Below are 22245 nucleotides of genomic sequence, written 5' to 3'. Positions count from 1 at the left end.
TGGATAACACCTCAGCTAAAACCCTTAAACAATTTCATGAGGTTATCTCTATCCGTTCCAAAATGGCAGACTTTTTCCACTTTTTTTTCATCCCACTGTGCTACGTGTAAGAATTGCAGCAAGTTGTCTAAAGTTTCGCCTGACTTATAGTTGTTTTGTTTCATGCCTTATGTGCCAATTCAATCCGATGCGACGATGCTTCAATCTAGCCATCCCTTAGCTCGAAGTAGCGCTGCTGTAAAACCCAATTGACTGAGTTCAAGTGTAAAATGCCAACAAATTGTATGATGAGATCGTTGGATCGATTGAATCAACGAACGTCCGCCCGCAGAAGTTGATGTTATTTCTGCGGTTGCTGCTGCTGCTGCTGCATATGTTGAATTCTTCTTTTAAATGTGCATTGCCTTACGTTCGATTGTTGGTTCGTTCGTTCACTCATTCGCTCGTTGTTCAATTGAAAGTAAAGTTAGTTCATCAGTCGTCAATCATATGGTCGATTGAGAAATGTTTTTGTTGTTATTGCTGTAGTCTCTTCCTACGTAATATACTCCGTCCGTACAATGAACGTTTCATTTACACTAGAAATGATACTTGTAGTATTCTCGAAACGAGAAGACCATTACTAATGTTGTGAGTATTGAACAGTGGGTCCGTAGTAGCAAATTGTTGCACCACCATGGAAGGGGGGATATAATAGCCTCCTTTGGTACAAACATTTTTAGCAGAATCTAGGTTGATGGTGGGTACCCAAGATTAAGCACGGTCCTACTTAGCCTGCATTGACTTGTTTTCTCTACAATATGGCTTGGGCCAAGATACTGCAAGATTTATGTGTTTTACTTAACAAAAAGAAAACGCAACAAATTCCATCGACCCACGGTGCTAACACGCAAAGTAATAGTAAATTTGATATTATGACTCTCCTCTCACTCTCTCATCTCTCGCACACTCATTCCATTCAGAGAGCTTTATTTTGTTTTGTGCTTCACTTCGGCTTTTGGGTGTTTTGACTTAAGTTTCTTTAGTTGTTACTTAAGATTCTTAGTTACGGTTTGACGCTTTAACGATCACCACAGTCGTCGCCATACGGTGTTATCGGCAGCTTATTGTTGCTGCCCTCAGTGCTAGTGATCGCGTAAGAAAGTGAAAAAAAAAGAAAAATAAAGATACGGAAAAGCGTGGTATTCTTACGTACAAAAGAAAAGGCGTACGGAATAAAAAAAAAGTCTCAATCTATGGGCAAATTCAGCTGGTAAAGAAGTAGAAAAACTCTGTGGGCATCAACGCAATTGTGTGCAATCAGCCAAAACAAGCCAAAGTCAGCCACCCTGCCCAGCCAATCAGCAGTGTAAACAAATGCCAAAGAAGCAGAATTTATTCTTTGGCAAATAAAAGAAAAAAGTAAATATTGACAAATAATAAATAAAAAAAAAACAACTACTTAATTAACAAATTTTCCATTTTTTCACCATGAACTTCCGTTCAAACAATTAAAACCGTTACATACAACGTGAGCCGTTGCAAACATCAAACAAAGTGTGGTATTAAAATGAGTGATAGAAGTTAGGAAACATGTTAATGAAACCCCTGATGTTTTCTTTGAATTAAATCAGTGAAAAGTGTTGAACTTTGTTCATTAAACAAAGTCTTGTTTTTTTTATTCATAGTTAATGATTGGAATAATTGTAAATACAAAGATTTAGAAACTCAATTGAATGTTGTGGTAAGCTAACATTACAAACTTCCAACCGTTACTAAATATGAAAACTTTAGTAAAACAAAAAAAAAAAAAAAATCTCACAAACATTCCATTAACCCTTAACTGGTGAGGTGAATTTTTTTTTTGCGCATAATAGGATATGGCTGAAATTTTGCATGTGATGTTTCTAATGAAACATCCCACAGAAGTTGGGCATTATGTAGACGGCCCGTAGGTTCGAAATGGAGCCTCAATCCGAGGTTAGTCCACTGCACGCTCTTGTAGAGCACAGGAGCGTGATTAGACCAATACTTACTTACGCCTCATTAGTTTGGTGGACTGCTATGGAGAAAAAGTGCAACATAAGGACCATACAACAGGTTCAAAGAACATGTTGTCTTGGCATAGGCGGAGCGATGAGGACCGCGCCCACTAGGGCACTGGAGACTATTCAAGATATCCGACCCATTGACACACAGATTAAGTGTGAGGCAGCCACTACGGCTATGAGACTTAAGGCGATGGGAGAATGGATTGAGGATGGTAGCAGTTCATACCAAATTGCATGAATTGCCCATGAACATTCCACTAAGGAACAGGGGCAAACTTCTCACATATCAAGGAGTGCAGTCCGATTCAAAATTTTAAGCTCCTTTTTATAGCCGAGTCCGAACGGCGTGCCGCAATGCGACACCTCTTAGGAGAGAAGTTTTACATGGCATAGTACCTCACAAATGTTGCCAGCATTAGGAGGGGAAAACCACCGTTGAAAATTTTTTCTGATAGTCTCGCCAGGATTCGAACCCATGCGTTCAGCGTCATAGGCGCTACGGTGGGCTCCAGCAGCTCCTACCATCGCGGCATAATAGAGGCGACGATAGGAAACCTGGAAGGAAGGGAAGAGGTTTCCGATCGAATACCTTGTATGAACCTTGAGAAAAGTCTTCGATTGACGGAACCCTAGTACTGCCATCTGGAAGATCATGTTACAGGGATGGATCAAAAGCTAGAGGACAGAGTGGGCCTGGAGGTCTACATTGAAAACCCATGGACTGTTTTAGACTGCCTGTTTTAGACTGCCTGACCGTAAGAGGCCACCGTAGGGCAGAGGCACTTAGGTGGGGACACAATACCAGACATGGCCCAACTTAGGGGAGGGGTATTGCAAAAAAACTAAGAATTTAGTAAGTAGCATGGAACTCCTATCTTCAAATTTCCTTTTTAGAGCGCACAACAAGCTGATTACTGGCTTACGTGTATGTCCACAGTGGCATGGGGAGGATTAATATCTGCACCCGCATGTCCGCCTATGACGCTGAACGCCTGGATTCGAATCCTGGCGAGACCATCAGAAAAAATTTTCAGCAGTGATTTTCCCCTCCTAATGCTCTCAACATTTGTGAGGTACCTTTTCATGTAAAATTTCTTTCCAAAGAGGTGTCGCACTGCGGCACGCCGTTCGGACTCGGCTATAAAAGGGAGGCCCCTTATCATTGAGCTTCAACTTGAATCGGACTGCACTCATTGATATGTGAGAAGTTTGCCCCTGTTCCTTAGTGGAATGTTCATGGGCAAAATTAGCAAATTTGACCATAATACGGTCCTGCAGGCGTGAGGTGGTGTGGTGTTAACGCGAGGAAGTCGATTGTGAACATCTTTACCGACAGTAAAATTGCCATAGGGGCAATAACAACCAGGACGGTAAGGTCACGACCAGTCTTGCAGTGTAAGAAGACGATTAACGCCTTCTCTGAGGATGGTAAAATCCGCATTGTTTGGTTGCCGGGCCATAACAGAGTAAGGCGGAATTTAAAGGCAGACGATTTCGTGGTTCGGCCAGAGCCGAAACCTTTCGGGTCGACGCAGTCCGAGTTAAGGGAGTGGGCGACGAATGCTTATGCAACATTGTGTAACAGCGAAACGATCGGTAGGACGGCGAAAATCCTATGGGGGGGTCCAGATCGTGAAAAGACAAGGCTCTTACTGAAAGGAAGTAAGAAGGAGGTCAGTATAGCTATTGGTATCATAACGGGACACATAGGACTACAGGCTCACTTATGTAAAATTATTGCGGCAAGTGATAGCATGTGTAGGGCATGCGGGGAAGATGATGAGACGTTGGAGCATTTCCTTTGTCATTACCCGGCTTTCACGTCTAACATATACCGGCACTTAGGTGGGAACACAATACCAGACATGGCCCAACTTAGGGGAGTGACATTGAAAACAATTAAGGATTTTATAAGTAGCACGGAATTCCTAACTTAAAACTTCCTTTTTAGAGCGCACAACAAGCTGATTACTGGCTTACGTGTATGTCCATAGTGGCATGGGGCGGATTAATATCTGCACCCTCTTTTTAACCTAACCTAACCTAATGACATTCCTACATCCGCGCCTTTAATGGTCCAAATCGGTCTATAACCTTAAATATAAACGTATGTCACAATTTGTCTTTTTTAACCCCTAGAGGGCGCAGTTGTCGTTTTCGGTTTTGACTTTTAACAATTATGGTCCAAATCAGTTCATAACCCGATATAGCTCCCCTATAAACCGTCTTTCCGATTTGACTTCTTGAACCCGTAAATGGCGATTTTATTGTTCGATTTGGCTGAAATTTTGCACGGAATATTTTGTCATTACTTCCAACATTTATGTTAAGTATGACTCAAATCTGTTTATAACTTTATATAGCTCCTAGATAAATTTATCTCCCGAATTGTCTTTTTTAGCCTGTAGAGGGCGCTGTTATTACCCGATTTGGAATTTTGTATGATATCTTCAGGTAAAACTTCCACCATTGAAGGCAATTATGGTCGACATTGGTCCATTACCTGATATAGCTCCCCTATGAACCGCCCTCGAATTTACCCATTGCAACGTGATGTGGGGTATTCTATTTTCTGTTTCTTACCTTACCACCACCTCGCCGGCGGAAAATTGTTTCAAAGAAAATAATATCACAAAAGTCGACGTGTGCTAAATTTTTCACCGGCACATGTATTACTCTGCACATGATCGGTGGAGACAATCGAAACCGGTTTCGGTTTTGGCAACCCTATCTCACACACACCGAAATCTGAGAGTGGATGCCAGTTTATTGACTTGCCGATTGGTGGCATTTCTGAAGTCTTTATAATCGCCTTTCTTTTTATTTTTTATGATGTTTATGGTCATGTCAGATGGTCAGGTTATGCAGTCTGTTTAGGAATTATAGAGGGGTTGCCACTTTCCAGGATTTAGAGGTTCTTATTAACCAGATCAGAAGACGTAATCGAAATGTCTTCTTCGCTGAAGGTTCTTCTTTCATTTCATGTCGAGTGCGAGGCACTGCTGTCAGCGCCGCAGTCTGGGATTAATGGAACTCTGGTATTGTCATCTGGAAGGTTATGCTACAAGGATGGAAAAAGGTGCCGGGCTGTAGCGGAGTAAGGGGAAGTTTAAGAGCAGACGATTTGGCCGTGAAGGCCAGAGGACTGGCGTCACACAGTGGGATATACTCAAAAAAAAAAAAACTAGTAAAAAATATGCAATTTGAGAACGGATGAGATAAGTCTTTGAAATTTATAATGGTTAGAGCTGAGGCGTTATCGGTGTTACTCATTGGGATATAACCGAAAAAAAACTAGTAAATACAACTAAAAACGTGCTAAGTTCGGCCGGGCCGAATCTAATATACCCTCCACCATGGATCGCATTTGTCAAGTTCTTTTCCCGGTATTTCTTTTTAGGCAAACAAAGGATAAAAGAGAAGAATTGGTGGGTATCCAAAGTTCGGCCCGGCCGAACTTAACATTTTTTACTTGTTTTTACTCCATATGACCCCTAAACCCAAGCAAAAAAAATGTTTTGCACCTAACAATATATGTAGCCTCCATTGCAAATTTATTAAAAATATGCTGATTTCAAAACCATTTTTGCCCGAAAGGGGCATTTTGAGGATTTTTGTAAAAAAAAAAATCGGACAGAATTTGTTTTTAAGATTTTAAGGACACGTTATCCGCTAAATTCAATAAGAATTACTAAGATATTGCTATTCGTTTTTTTCTTAGCCGATAACTGGCTTCATACGATACCCATAGTGCTTCATGCGATACCCTTATAAGGAAAATATTTCTCTCGAATGCAAAATTTCTGCCTGATCTGCCTTCGCTAGTAGAGGAAGGTTTTTAATCATTAGTTTACTCTAACTTTATTCAAATTAGCTCTCAAGACTCGTGATTCCTGTGTTTCTTTGGGGCCGGTCCGTAGCATATCGGTTTTTGATAGCTTCGGTGGCAACCCATCAGCTCCAACTGCCTTGTTAATCTCTATTGGTGTAAATATTTTTTTTTTTCGTGTTTGTGAATTTGGTAAATAATTTGCAAACAGGATTTGATTAATTGACCGCTTGCAATAATTATGAAATTCTATTTGCTTACTTTTCCGCACGTATAAAACAAATAGTATCACTCTAATTATTTCGATTTCCGCACGTAATATAAACCGAAGCAGCGTTTTTATACACATCACCATAGGATCTCATAATTTAGTTAATAGAAATTCCAAAGTTTGATGTGCGACCTTTCAAGTATTTATGTATATGTATATTAGGGTGGGTCACACACACAAAGCGTTTACTAAATTGAAACCTACAACGAATATTGAGAAGATTTGCCCATGAATCTATAGCTCTAAAAACATAATCGACATGCCGGATTTTAACGAAAAAGTGAGTCCATAACTAATATATCTTCTATGCCCACACGATACGGCTGCAGGATCCTTGGCTGTATATCAGTCAGTCCTTTTTTTTCTTTCCGTATTGTTTGTCAGTCTTTCCATTTTTGTAATCAAGTTGGAATTGGCATTTGTTATCCTATCATAACGAAAGTTTCCACATATCGTTTTTTAGCCTAAAGGAAAACACTTTGAACGTTATTAAAAATCGGTCCAGATTTAGATATAGCTCTCATGGATACTTATCGCCCAATTTACACATAAGGGCGCATGAGATAAAGAAACTTTAGTTTATAAATAAATTGTTTTTTAACTTTGTTAACTGGAAAACCACAACATTTGTTTTGTAGGTATATGGCAATCAACTTTTTATCACAATGGCCTTATTTTGTTTGGCCAGAGTTTTAAGGTGATGATGATGAAATTTTTTGATATGCATGTAAAAGAAAAACGATTTAAAAAATGGTTTACAAGCAAGCAAAAACCGGCTAAAGGTAAAATTTATTAATTTATGAACTTCAAATGAAACTCGTGGAAAAAAATTAACAGGTTTTTAGGTGGGTGATTCATAGATCAACTGCAGCTCAAAAAAAAGAAAGAAACAAAAAGAATTTAAAAAAAAAATACAAATAAAACGGAACAAAATATTCGTGACAATCATGACACAGTCATAATTATTAATTCATACGTAGATTAAATTTTAACTTTTCGTTTTTGATTGATAATATTGTATTTTGAATGCAATCGTCTTTTTCTATGCTTATCAATATTTCGTCTGAGACTGTAAAGATTTGCTTATGCTTAAAGTATTAGTGCAATTTTGGGTGTGATGTCTTAATTTCGATTAATTTATCAGTTTTTTTTTGTTATAGAATTATTTTGACATTTTTAAAATAAAATAAAAACAAATATATTAAATAAAATAAAATAAATAAATAAAATAAAATAAAAATAAATAAAATGGAAAAAACCTAAAACAAGTAAAAAGGCATTAAGTCGGACCCGATCCATATTTAGGTCGGATGTTGGGAGGTCTTAACTTACTCACTGTTTCAGATTTCAGGGAAATCGGGTAATCAATAAAGCTTTTATTGGCTTCAGACCCCTTATCGGTAGATCGGTCTATATGGCAGCTATATATAAATATAGTCCGATCTGAACCATATTTAGGTCGGGTACCAGGAGGCTAAAAATAACTCACTGTTTAAAATTTCAGCGAAATCGGTTAAAAAATAAAGCTTTTATGGGCATTAGACCCTTTATCGGCAGATCGGTCTAAAAGATGGCTATGTCTAAATATAGTCCGATCTGTACCATATTTTGTTCAGATATCGGGAGGCTTAAAATATCCCACTGTTTTAAGTTTCAGCGAAATTGGGTAATAAATAAAGCTTTTATTGGCTTCAGACCCTTTATCGGCAGATCGATCTATATGGCAGCTAAATCTAAATATGGACTGATCGAATCCATATTTGGGTCAGATGTCGGGAAGCTTAAAATAACCCTCTGTTGCAAATTTCAGCGAAATCGGGTAATAAATAAAGCTTTTATGGCCTTCAGACCCTTTATCAGGAGATCGGTCTATATGGTAGCTATCTCTAAATATAGTCCGATCTGAACCATATTTGGGCCAATTGACGGGAAGACTTAAACTACTCACTGTTTCAAATTTCACTGCAAAATCTGATGAAAAATAAAGTTTTCATGGGCATTAGACCCTTTATCAGAAAATCGGTCTATATAGCAGCTATATCCAAATATGGTTCGATTTGAACCAATCAAGAATTTAACCAGCGTGCATCGAAAAGACGTATCTGTGCCAAATTTCAGCTCAATATCTCAATTTTTGAAGGCTCTAGAGTGATTACAACAGACGGATGGACAGACGGACGGACAGACACACGGACATCGTTAAATCGTCTTAGAATTTTACGACGATCCGAAATATATGTACTTTGTGGGGTCAGAAGTTGATATTTCGATGTGTTGCAAACGGAATGACTAAATGAATATACCCCCTATCCTTCGGTGGTAGGTATAATAAAATATTATTATATAAAACAAGTAAAAGCGTGCTAAGTTCGGCCGGGCCTAATCTTATATACCATCTGCCATGGATAACATTTGTCAAGTTCTTTGAATGACTTTTTCAAATAGAACAAGAAAAAAGGCGTTAAGTTCATCCTGGCCGAACTTTGGATGCCCTCGGATACCTCGGGTGTATATGTAAACCAAAAATCCGGTGAAAAATGCTGACCTTATGCCCCATAGCAGCTATATCGAAATATGTTCCGATTTGGACCAAATACTTATAAGTAAAAGTCATTGTTCAATTGTGTATAAGAAACAACTATTGGTCGTTTAAGGAGCTATTTCTAAAAATATACCAATCTGAACCATATACGACACGGATGTCGAAAAGCCTAACATAAGTCCCTGTGTCAAATTTCAGTGACATCGGATTATAAATGCGCCTTTTATGGGGTCAAGACTTTAAATCGAGATATTGGTCCATATAGCATCCACATCCAAATCTGGAACGATTTTGCCAAGTTTCAGAAGAAGAGCCTAACACAACTAACTGCCTCAAATTTCGGCGAAATCGGACAATAAATGCGCCTTTTAGGGGCCCAAAACCTAATATCGAGAGATCGGTCTATATGACAGCTATATCCAAATCTGGACCGATCTGTGCCAAATTAAAGAAGAATGTTGAAGGGCCTAACACTACTCTCCGTCCCGAATTTCGGCGACATCGGACAATAAATGCGTTGAACCAAATTTAAGGAGGATATCGAAGGGCTTAACACAACTCACTGTCCAAAATTTTAGCAAAATCGGTTAATAAATGTAGCTTTTATGGGCCAAAGACTCTAAATTGAGAGATCGGTCTATATGTCAGCCATATCCAAATCTGGATGTTGAAAGGCCTAACCCAACTCACTATCCTTAATTTTCAGCAAAATCGTATAATAAATGTGGCTTTCATGGGTTTAATACCCTAAATCGGCGGATCGGTCTATATGGGGGCTATATCAAGATATAGTCCGATACAGCCCATCTTCGTACTTAACCTGCTTATGGACAAAACAAGAATCTGTGCAAGGTTTCAGCTCAATATCTCTATTTTTAAAGACTGTAGCGTGATTTCAACAGACAGCCAGACGAACATGACTAGATCGTCTTAAATGTTTACGCTGATCCAAAATATATATACTTTATAGGGTCGGAAATGGATATTTCGATGTGTTGCAATCTTATATACCCTCCACCATGGATAGCTTTTGTCGAGTTCCTTGCGCGGTATCTCTATTTTAGGTAAACAAAGAATAAGAATAAGAATTGTCATGCTATTGGAGCTATATCAAGTTGTTGTCCGATTCGGACCATAAATGAATTGAATGCTAAACATTGTAGAAGTCATTGTGTAATATTTCAGTCCATTCGGATACGACTTGTAGGGGCTCAAGAAGCAAAATCGGAAGATCGATTTATGTGGGAGCTGTATTAAGTTATAGCTCGATTCAGACCATATTTAACACGCATGTTGAAGGTCATGGGAAAAGACGACGTTCAAAATGTCAGCTAAATTGGATAATAGTTGCGCCCTCTAGAGGCTCAAGAAGTCAAGATCCAAGATCGGTTTATATGGCAGCTATATCAGGTTATGGACCGATTTGCTTCATACTTTGCATAGTTGTTGAAAGTTATAACGAAACACGTCGTGCAAAATTTCAGCAAAATCTGATAGGATTTGCGCTCTCTAAAGGCTCAAGAAGTCAAGACCCTTGATCGGTTTATATGACAAAACACCTCGTGCAAAATTTCAAACAAATCGGAGGAGAATTCCGCCCTCTAGCGGCTCAAGAAGTCAAGATCTAAGATCGGTTTTTATGGCACCTATACCAGGTTATGAACTGATTTGAACCATACTTAGCACAGTTTTGAACGTGATACCCAAACATCACGTGCAAAATTTCAGTCAAATCGGACGAGAATTGCGCCCTCTAGAGGCTCAAGAAGTCAAGACCCAAGATCGGTTTATATGACAGCTATATCAAAACATAGACCGATCTGCCCCATTTACAATCCCAACTGACCTACACTAATAAAAGGTTTTTGTGCAAAATAGCGCCTAGCTTTACTCCTTCGTAAGTTATCGTGCTTTCGACGGACAGACGAACGGACATGGCAATATCGACTTAAAATGATATGACTATCAAGAATATATATAATTTATGGGGTCTCACACGCATATTTCGATGTGTTACAAACAGAATGACGAAATTAGTATACCCCCATCCTATGGTGGAGGGTACAATAAAATTTATGTATATTTAAAAATTTATGTGTGTTTGTTTGTATGCTTATTTGTCGGTATGTAAGTTTGTTTGTTTCTCATGGACTGATTTTAAAGATTATGTAGATTGGTCTGGAAGGAGCAAAAGGCTATATAATTTGTTGACATCGGAAGGAATGCGGAGCCTCCCCCTACCCCAAATGCTTCACCCAAAAACAAAACTTGACCGAACGGGACAATATGGGACTCAAATAAAAGGTATTCTGGAGTAAAGAGCAATCCAAATTCCTAGAGGCCCGCCCAAGCCAAAAACCATACAAAGTGTGGCTCAAAATCAAATGTGGACCGATTTGGACAATATGTCGCTTAAATGAAAGGTACTCGGGTGAAAAGAAGGGGAAAACAGGCCATATAATTTGTTGATTTCGAAAAGTGGCGAACTTTCCCCTTTTAACCCACAAACACTACCCAAAATTAAAAGTGGACCGATCGGGACAATATATTGGGTTGCCCAAAAAGTAATTGCGGATTTTTTAAAAGAAAGTAAATGCATTTTTAATAAAACTTAGAATGCACTTTAATCAAATATACTTTTTTTACACTTTTTTTCTAAAGCAAGCTAAAAGTAACAGCTGATAACTGACAGAAGAAAGAATGCAATTACAGAGTCACAAGCTGTGAAAAAATTTGTCAACGCCGACTATATGAAAAATCCGCAATTACTTTTTGGGCAACCCAATAGGTATGAAATGAAAGGTATTGGGGAGTATAAATTGGGTCCAAGTATACAAAAGGGGCCACCGCAACAACCTCAAAAATACTCCAAACATACATATTGAACGTTCTAGTCAATATGGAACAGAAAAGAAAGGTATTCGGGAGAAAATTACGAATCTGATACTTAAAATGGGGTTATAGTTATCCCGTGCCGGGTTGACTTTTGTTGTCTTTTTAGTATGCTAGTTTTACTGCTCCTTTGCTGAGGTAGAGTGTGGGTTCTACCTTAAAAAACATATGCGGTCATTTCATTCCTATGAAATTTTTTCTTATCAAATTCTAATCACATCGAATAAAATATTTTCATACTTAAAATGTTTCCTTTTGCGGTTTTATAACAACATCTTGGAACCTATGAATGTGTGCACAATCTACTGAATTCTAATTCTGTACACAGCAAAAGCCGCATTTTAAATAATTCGCAATGATCTAACAAGTGTTACACGATGCTCACTCATCTGGGCGATAATTCAAAATGAAATTGAAAAAAAAAAAAATGACAACAAAACAAAAATAGAATAAAAATATTTCTATTAAATTTTTTGTTTTCTTCCTTCAAGCAATTGTTAGACATTTGTACGTCTAAAACGCCCAACTGAAAAACATTTCATAAATAGCACAACGCCAGGAGATTGCCTGGCTACCTTCTTCAATTGATTGAGTATGAGCAACTGAGTGAATGGCGGTTGGCGTGCCGATGATCTGCACTAGAGGCTTCTGCCTACTTAGAATCGCGTGCTCTATGGGGTGCTCTGATTTGTCTGCGTTTGCAAACACCATGACGTTCCAATTATGGCACTTGTGGTAACCCCCACTCGTGCATGGCCAAATGGGCAAAAAATCATAAAAAAGAGAAAAAAGATAAAAATGTATAAAAAAAAATATATAAAAATGTGATGCAATTTCTTAATGATGGATTTTAAATGAAATTTATGGCTGTCCTTCATGTAAGTGAGAGAGTATTTACAATAAAAACAAGTTAAAGGGTGTTAAGTTCGGCCGGGCCGAACTTTGGATACCCACCACCTCGGGTATATGTGTTAACCAGCTTTCATCAAAATCCGGTGAAAAATGCATATCTTATACCCCATAGGAAGGAGGATGTCGAAGGGCCACACACAACTCACTGTCCCAAATTTCAGCGAGATCGGACATTAAATCCGCCTTTTATGGGCCCAAAACCTTTAATCAAGTGATCGGTCTATATGGCAGCTATAATCAAATCTTGATCGATCTAGGCCAAATTGCAGAAATATGTCGAGGGGCATAACTTAACTCACTGTCCCAAATTTCGGCGACATCGGACAATAATTACGCATTTTATGGGCCCAAAGCCTTAAATCGAGTGATCGGTCCATATGGAAGCTATATTCAAATCTGGACCGATTTGTGCCATATTGCAGAAGGTTGTCGAAGGGCCCAATACAACTTACTGTCCCAAATTTCAGCGAAATCGGATAATAAATGTGGCTTTGATGGCCCTAAGACCCTAAATCGGCGGATCGGTCCATATGGCAGCTATGTCCAAATTTGGACTGGTCTGAACCAAATTGAAGAAGGTTGTCGAAGGGCCTAACACAACTCACAATCCTAAATTTCGGCGAAATCGGACAATAAATGTGCCTTTTATGGGCCCAAAACCTTAAATCGAGAGATCGGTCTATATGGCAGCTACATCCAAATCTGATCCGATCTGGTCCAAATTGAAGAGGGATGTCAAAGGGCCTCGCACAACTCACTGTCCGATATTTCAGCAAAATCGGACAAAAAGGGCGCATTGTATACGCCCAAAACTTTAAATCGAGATACCGGTCTATATGACAGCTATATCCAAATCTGGACCGATCTAAGCCAAATTAAAGAAGAATGTTGTAGGGCCTAACACAACTCAATGTCCCAAATTATGGCAAAATGTGGCTTAACACAACTCACTGTATCAAATTTAAACAAAATCGGCGGATCGGTCTATATGGCTGCTATATCCAAATTTGAACCGATCTGGGCCAAATTCGTCAAGGATGTCGACTGGCTTCACACAACTGCCTGTACCAAATTTCAGCAAAATCTTTTAATAAATATGGCTTTTATGGGCCTAAGACCCTAAATCGGAGGATCGGTCTATATGGGGGCTATATCATATAGACCGATCGATCTCTCTATTTTACTTCTTGAGCCCGAAATGTGCGCAATTCTTTTTCGAATTGGCCGACATTTTACACAGGTCTCCAACATATAATTTAATTGTGGTCCAAACCGGACCATATCTTGATATCGCTCTAATAGCAGAGCAAATCTTTTCTTATATCCTTTTTTGCCTAAGAAGAGATGCGGGGAAAAGAACTGGACAAATGCGATCCATGGTGGAGGGTATATAAGATTCGGCCCGGCCGAACTTAGCACGCTTTTACTTGTTTGAGTTGATATTTGTTGGGTTAGGTTTTCGGCCCACCCTAATATACCTGATTCATTATATTAGTATATACTATTACTTACAACCATGACCGACTGCTTGTTCTTTGTCTAGAATGCTTAATAGATGTTTTGTCTTGGCAGATACTAAACAGATGTTTTAGCTGTTTTTCATATTTAATTTTTCCTATTTCTTTGGCGCTATTTGCAATTCAGTCACTTCACATTGAAGTAACAATAAATTATTATTAATATTTTATTCAATGTACGGCTGGAGGAGAGAACACTCAGGCAAAAATGTCTTTTGGCTGTACATATATGAGCGAATGTATTGAATGTGAGAATGAGTTTGATGACTCAAATAGTCATCAAACGGGCTGGGTGATTTTGTGAATTGTGATTAATCGTTGGTATAAAAGACATAAAAATTTATTGAACACAACAACAAATACAACAACAAAAGAAAATAAACAAAGCTTTCAAGCACTTGACGTGTGATGACCGTTTGATAACCCTATATGGGTTATATGGAAATAAGGAAAACTAAAGAAAACTTTTTAGTGCTTTTAGAAAATTATGTCCGCTAGTTCCTTGCGAACTAAGTACAACATTTCGCTTTTTTTAATGGCGAAATTTTTTTATATAGATATAGTCCGGTATAGCCCATATTCGAACTTTAACTGCCTAAGGGTAACAAAAGAATCTGTGTAAAATGTCAGCTCAATATCTCTATTTTTAAAGACTGTCGCGCGATTTCAACAGGCGGATTGATAGACCGACAGACCGATCGGTTAAATCAAAAGATAAAATTTGGTTTAACCGGGCATGCAGATATGCTGTCAGATCAAAAGAGGATGCATTTAGGACTTGGCGTTTGAACAGAAATGCCAATAACGAAATGTTGCGCCAACAGGCAAGAACTTAGTGTGCCAGAGTACTTAGACACGAAAGGTTTTTTTACGAACAGCGTCTTCGTGCCAAAGGCTGGAATGTACTGGTACTGTACTGGCTGAAATGTTTGCAGGAAATTCTTCCTTGCGGTTTAGCAATCAACCACTCCCCGTGATTGATAGTACACCTAGTTCGATGCCTCAGATATTCTTTCGAACACGAGAAGTTGAAAGGGTCCTTACGGATCTCGATGTTAATAAATCTCCGTGCCCGGACGGTATATGAACACTTGTCCTTTGCAAGTGTTCGTCGACGCTTGCTCGTCCACTACGCAACCTTTTTAATCTTGCTTACCGTGCGGGAGTTTTCCCGGGCGTTGGAAAGTTGCGAACGTTCAGTCCATTCCCCAACAAAGGTGGGGCGAACAACCCTGCGAATTACCGGCAAATTGCGATATGCTCCGCGCCCCCCAAATTATGGAGAGTATGATTAACCATCTTCTTGTCAGATACTTAGAGTCCAATGGTCTTCTTAGCGACAGACAGTATGGGTTCCGCAGAAATCGCTCTACGGGAGACCTAATGGCATTTTTGTCGGAACGATGGAGTCGCTCTATCCACCAGTTTGGTGAGAGTAAGGTCGAGGCTCTGGATATCTCCAAGGCATTTGATAGGGTGCATTGACACGGTGCACTTGTATCAAAGCTTGTGGCTTTTGGAGTCGGTAGTATTGCGACTCGACTTCGTTCGATTTATATCGAGCTTTCTCGCACTATACTAGTTGCTGTACATGGGTTCTCATCAGATGAGTATACATTGACCGCAGGTGTGCCACTAGGCTGTGTCCTTTCCCTTTCCCCTTCCTTTTTTTATTTTTATTGACGGTCTATTGGGTCAGACTTCGAATCCAGTCTACTCATTTGCCGATGACAGTAGTCTGTGTCCTTCATATTCATTCGACCATAGGCCCAGTTCTCAAGAAATTGTGGACAGGAGGCGCATTATGGATGAGACGCTCTGCCAGGATTTGTTGGCCATTTCCGAGTGGGGTAGAATGAACATAGTAGACTTTAACGCACAGAAGACCCAGTGCTGTTTCCTGTCTCACAAGCGATTCACTGACCCACTACAATCGTCGATCGTTTGCCCCTGTTCCTTAGTGGAATGTTCATGGGCACAATTTGCAATTTACTTCAATCGTCGATATCAATCGACGGTATAGATATTGAACAGTCAGATGCTCTTGATGTTCTAGACATGAAGATACAATGGGATATCCGCTGGTCAAAACACGTATTCGATGTGTCGAAAGAAGCATTGTAAGTGTTTGGGCTTTCTTAAGCGGTGAAAGAAATATTTCACGTCTTCTGATCTCCTAAATATCTATACTACCTTCATCAGGCCGAGGATGGAATATAAGTCTCATATATGGACAGGAGCTCCAAAATCATTCTTGGAGCTACTTGACCGGGTTCAACGGAGAGCGATGGTGTTGATTGGGGCCAGTAGGATATCCAACTCTATTGCTTCTCTTGAACATCGTCGGAATGTGGGTAGCATTGTATTGCTCTATCGTTATTTTCATTGCGTGTGTTCCAGGGATATTCGTCTTCTTGTCCCAGACGTAAGGATGTTCACCAGGAATACAAGACTTGCCAGGAACTCATAACCGTTTATAATTGATTGGCCAGTCGACCGAACCATGCATTACCGACATAATTAATTTGTCGCCCCAACCATTCGTATGTGGAATCGACTTCCGGCTTATGTCTTTCCCACCGACAGCGACGTTCAGAAATTTAAGACTAATATCAATAAACACTACTCCCTCTTTCCCCCCTCCACCCCTTAACTTTCCTAATGGCCAACGCAATGCACTGCGTATATAGGGGACAACCTCTGCGTGTTGGTTACGTGAAAAAAATGGCTACAGGGTCGGAAATGGATATTTCGATGTGTTGCAAACGGAATGACAAAATGATTATATGCTCATCCTTTGGTGGAGGGTATAAAAAACTAAAAAAATAGCTTTTCGCAAAAATCCGTATGTTCGACCACAAATTTCTTCTTATCTTCATGGAAGGTTTGATTATAAATTACCTTAGCAGCTGATCAAAACAAATTGACCCACTCTAATACACAGAGAAACCGCCTCTTTGTCTAAAGATTTGCATCACTAGGAAGTGTATTTGGAAGGCTTCGTTTGATTAAACGTTAAGGAATTTCCACACACATTTTGTTTGTGGATTCATATTGCCAGTATGCAATTATATTAGAACGTAATTTTAATACAAATACTTTTTTTATACCCTACACCACCACTGTGGTACAGGGTATTATAACTTAGTGAATTTGTTTGTAACACCCAGCTGGAAGAGAGATAGACCCATTGATAAGTAGGCCGATCAACACAGAATCATTTTCTGATTCGATTTCGCTAAGTCCGTCTGTCTGTCCATGTTCAAGGTACAGATCGCAATTTTCATCCGATCTTCTTCAAATTTGGCGCAAGCATTTTCTTGGGCCTAGAGACAAAGCCTATTGAATCTGGAAAAAAATTGATTCAAAATTGGATATAGCTCCCATATATATGTTCGTCCGATTTGGACTAAAATTTCAATTTTATCGTCATTTGTAAACTGATTCTCACGAAATTTTGCACGAGCGGTACTCTAATAAGTCTCGACATTATTGGTGAATTCCATAGAAATCGGTTCAGATTTAGATATAGCTCTCATATATATGTTCGTCCGATTTGGACTAAAATTGCAATTATATCGTCATTTGTAAACCGATTCTCACGAAATTTTACACGAGGGGTACTCTTATAAGTCTCGACATTATTGGTGAATTTCATAAAAATCGGTTCAGATTTTGATATAGCTGCCATGTATCTGTTCGTCCGATTTGGACTTAAATTGCAATTATATCGTCATTTGTAAACCGATTCTCACGAAATTTTGCACGAGGGGTACTCTTATAAGTCTCGACATTAGTGGCGAATTTCATAGAAATCGGTTCAGATTTTGATATAGCTGCCATATATCTGTTCGTCCGATTAGGATTAAAATTGCAATTATATCGTCATTTGTAAACCGATTCTCACGAAATTTTGCACGAGGGGTTATCTTATAAATCTCGACATTATTGGTGAATTTCATAGAAATCGGTTCAGATTTAGATATAGCTTCCATATATATGTTCGTCCGATTAGGACTAAAATTGCAATTATGTCGTCATTTGTAAACCGATTCTCACGAAATTTTGCACGAGGGGTTCTCTTATAAATCTCGACATTATTGGTGAATTTCATATAAATCGGTTCAGATGTAGATATAGCTCTCATATATATGTTCGTCCGCTTTGGACTTAAATTGCAATTATATCGTCATTTGTAAACCAGATTCTGACGAAATTTTGCACGACGGGTTCTCTAATAGGTCTCGACATTATTGGTGAATTTCATAGAAATCGGTTCAGATTTAGATATAGCTCCCATATGTATGTTCGTCCGATTAGGACTAAAATTGCAATTATATCGTCATTTGTAAACCAGATTCTGACGAAATTTTGCACGAGGGGTTCTCTTATTAGCCTCGACATTATTGGTGAATTTCATAGAAATCGGTTCAGATTTAGATATAGCTCCCATATATATGTTCGTCCGATTTGAACTAAAATTGCAATTATATCGTCATTTGTAAACCAGATTCTGACGAAATTTTGCACGAGGGGTACTCTTATAAGTCTCGACATTATTGGTGAATTTCATAGAAATCGGTTCAGATTTAGATATAGCTCTCATATATATGTTCGTCCGATTTTGAATTAACTAAATACTTTAGTAACCCGATTTTCACAAAATTTGGCACGATTCGATTAAATTCGACTTGGCCTGTATATCCAATGTGGTGTAGGGTATCAAAAGGTCGGCTTCGCCCGACTTTAGCCCGTCCTTACTTGTTTTTAATATTCCATATGTTCATTTCCTATCGATTGTGCTAAAGTCCAAGAGCAATTTGAAAACACATTAAAAAGTCTTAATCCTAAACATAAACTATTACTGACTAATGCCAAGTGATGTAGGTCATCTTAACTTGTCTTAAAAATTACTGCCAGTCTGTCTGTCTGTCTATTTCTCTAACTTATCATCGCATCACACTTGAAGTGACTCAAAATAAACTTGCAAATTAGTTGCAAGTCAAAACAAGTTTGAAAGTGCAAAGAATAAAATAAGACTCATACAAATTTCTAAAGACATTAAAGCCAAGGGCCATATGCGAGAGGCCAAATGAAAAGCCGTTCAAAACTTTTCACAAAACCAAATGAATGTAAAATAATTTATGCCCATACCGGTAAGTCATGGCAATTATAAATGTAAATTGCAATTTCACAAAACATAAAACAGGTCGTCACTTTTTTCTTCCCCACACTTCATTGTGGTATCGTTTTTTTTTTTTTTTTTTTGATATGAACATTTTAATTACTGTATACACACTTCTATGACACAGTGTACTGTTTTGAATTGAAAATGAGTAGGGGGAAAATAAATTCAGCGAGAGTGCAAATGTCTTTTGATTGAAAAGCAAAACACACAAAAAAAAATAGCAGCGAATTCTTATTCAGAATTTAAGTATTTGTTGCATGGAGATAGGAACGGAAGCCAAGTGAATGTCTATGGAAGCTCAACTACCAAAACATTTGCTGAGATTTTTTCCTTTGTCTGTTTTCTCATTTGCTTTACGATTTTTTTCCAATTCCATTATCTTGAAATGGAATGTGTGATTGATATATTTGTGGATATATACAATACGCAAAGTCTATTTTATGTAATTATATGAATATATCAAAACTACTCGTACAACCTACATTTCTACCTACAGAGGAAGAGAGATATTGTTGATAACATCATCATCTTCATCATACAACTCTATGGAAAGGGGCATTCTGAAGGTATTCGGTTGCTGTTTATTGGCCATGTTTTCTTCCCATGTTGTATGTTGTCTCTAGAAATCAATTGAAATTGATTTTGAAAATTAAGAAAATGTTCAATTTTCAATTGACTTCCAAATGCATGTTTGTAGAAGAGGTCTCGTACAAGTTCCTTCACTCCACCACTGTACCCATATGCAATGGGTCGTCTTAATTCAAGGCCACAAGACCACAGCATTGATCATGGTGCCCACATGAGTCTCAAATCATTTGAATAAGTGTTTCAATAAATTCACCATATATTAGCATATTGACTTTTAAAAGAGGGGGGAAAAAAGGGAAAATATGATATGTTACACTGAGAAAAATAAAAACCAAAAAAATTCTATGCAAAAAAAAAAAAAAAATTAAAAACCAATAAGGAAAGGCAAAAGTCGTACAGTGCCGACTGTGTAATACCCTAAAAATTTGCAAATTGTGCCCTTGAACATTCCACTAAGGAACAAGGGGCAAACATCTCACATATCGATGAGTGCAGTCCGATTCAAGTTTAAGCTCAATGATAAGGGGTCTCCTTTTCATAGTCGAGTCCGAACGGCGTGCCGCAATGCGACACCTCTTTGGAGAGATGCTTTACATGGCACAGTACCTCACAAATGTTGCCAACATTAGGAGAGGAAAAACCACCGCTGAAATTTTTTTTTTTATGGTCTCGCCAGGATTCGAACCCAGGCGTTCAGCGTCATAGGCGGACATGCTAACCTCTACGCTACGGTGGCCTCCGTGGTCTACTCCTACATACCTTTAATTTGAGCCCCATATTTCCATAGTCGGCAAACGTGACCGGCTTGGGGGGTGTTGTGGGGGATGGGCGGCCACTCAGTGAGTTGGCCTTGAAAATATACAACGGATTCGTGTTCCACTCTAAAAACCCTCTTATTTGAGCCTCATATTGCAATAGTCAGAAAATACTTACCATTTGGGTGGTGTTGTGGGGGTGACGTGGCCCCATAGGCACTTTTCCCGAATATTGATATCAAATTTGTGCTTTACTCCCAAAGACCTTTCATTTGAGCCCCATATGGCTATGGTCGTAAATTTGTCCCCTTTGGGGGATGATTTTGGGAGAGGCGGCCCCCCAAATACTTGGCCCCATATTTGGATATGAGATTCTAATTCTACACTCAAATACCTTTTTTTTAAGACCCATATTCCCATGGTCAGTAAATAAGTCCTGTTTGGGGGGTATTTTGGGAAGGGGTGGACCCCCAGAAACGTGGTCCCACATTTGGATATCAGATTCGTATTCTACTCGCAAATACCTTTCATTTGAGTCTCATATTTTTATGGTAGGTAAATTTGTCCGATTTAGGGGTGTTTTGGGGGTTGGGTGGTGTTGTGCGGGTGGGGTGGCCTCATAGGCACTTTTCCCGAATATTGATATCAAATTCGTGCTTTACTCCCATAGACCTTTCATTTGAGCCCCATGTGGCTATGGTCGTAAATGTGTCCCCTTTGGGGGAGGTTTTTGGGTAGAGGCGGCCCCAACCACTTGGTCCCATATTTGGATATCAGATTCTAATTCTACACTCAAATACCTTTTTTTTAAAACCCATATTCCCATGGTCAGTAAATAAGTCCTGTTTTGGGGGTATATTGGGGAAGGGGTCCACCCCCCAGTAACGTGGTCCCACATTTGGATATCAGATTCGTATTCTACTCCAAATACCTTTCATTTGAATCCCATATTGCCATGATCGGTAATTATGCCCAATTAGGGGTGTTTTGGGGCTTGGGGTGGTCCCCCAAGCACTTGGTCCGACAATTGGGTATCAGATACGTTTTCTTATCCTAAATACCTTTCATTTGAGTCCCATATTGTCGTGATTGGTCTAAATATATGTTTGGTAGGTTTTAGGGTGGGGCAGTCCCCCTAGGTACCCCATCTGAAATTTGGATAGCAAATTTTTATTTTTAGGGTACTTTATGAAGCCACACAAAATTTCGCTTAAATCGCACAACCCATCTCCGAGATCTGGCGTTTCTGAAAATTAGGGTAAGGGGGAGGGTCCGACCCCCCTTCCGATATCAAAAAAGTAGTACCCTAATTTCACCACGGGGTCATTGGTGCATGCCCTTTCACGTTGATGCCTTTGCCTTCTAGACTCTAGATTTGACCTCAATAATATCTAATCTGAAGCTCAATAACATCTAATCTGAAGGACAATAAATCAGGATGGAATTCCTTATGAATTTTATAAATATGCTCCCCGAATCTTTTTGGACAGGATGTTGAGGGTTTTTAACTACATTTTTCTAAAGGAATCGATTCCATTCTCTTTCCGGGAATCACTTTTAGTGCCATTATACAAGAAGAGGAATCCAAAACTAGCATCCAAATACAGGGGCCTGTCCCTTTTGAATACTATAGGTACGATTTGCAATGAATTATTACTGAATCGAATAAACGCCTGGTTTGAGAGGTAGCATTTTGAATAAATATCAGACGGGATTTAGGA

The 22245-nt window shown here is 38.9% G+C and overlaps 1 protein-coding gene across 2 annotated transcripts in view; it reads left to right on the top strand.

Moving 5' to 3' along the window:
- Window positions 1-1043: 1043 nt before the first annotated feature.
- Window positions 1044-22245, top strand: part of LOC106090754 (uncharacterized) — a 54359-nt gene continuing 33157 nt past the window's right edge. Inside the window, exons 1-2 of one of the 2 annotated variants that reach the window (XM_059364993.1) lie at window positions 1044-1401; window positions 1668-1723. The gene's annotated coding sequence lies outside the window, so the exon portion shown is untranslated. The remainder of the gene's footprint in view (window positions 1402-1667; window positions 1724-22245) is intronic. The other variant, XM_013257047.2, reaches the window with a different exon arrangement.

This window comes from Stomoxys calcitrans, chromosome 1, assembly GCF_963082655.1.
Source record: "Stomoxys calcitrans chromosome 1, idStoCalc2.1, whole genome shotgun sequence".
In the NCBI taxonomy this organism is placed as follows: Eukaryota; Metazoa; Arthropoda; class Insecta; order Diptera; family Muscidae; genus Stomoxys; species Stomoxys calcitrans.
Note: the sequence above shows the minus strand (reverse complement) of the source record. Positions and strands in the feature narration are given on the sequence as shown.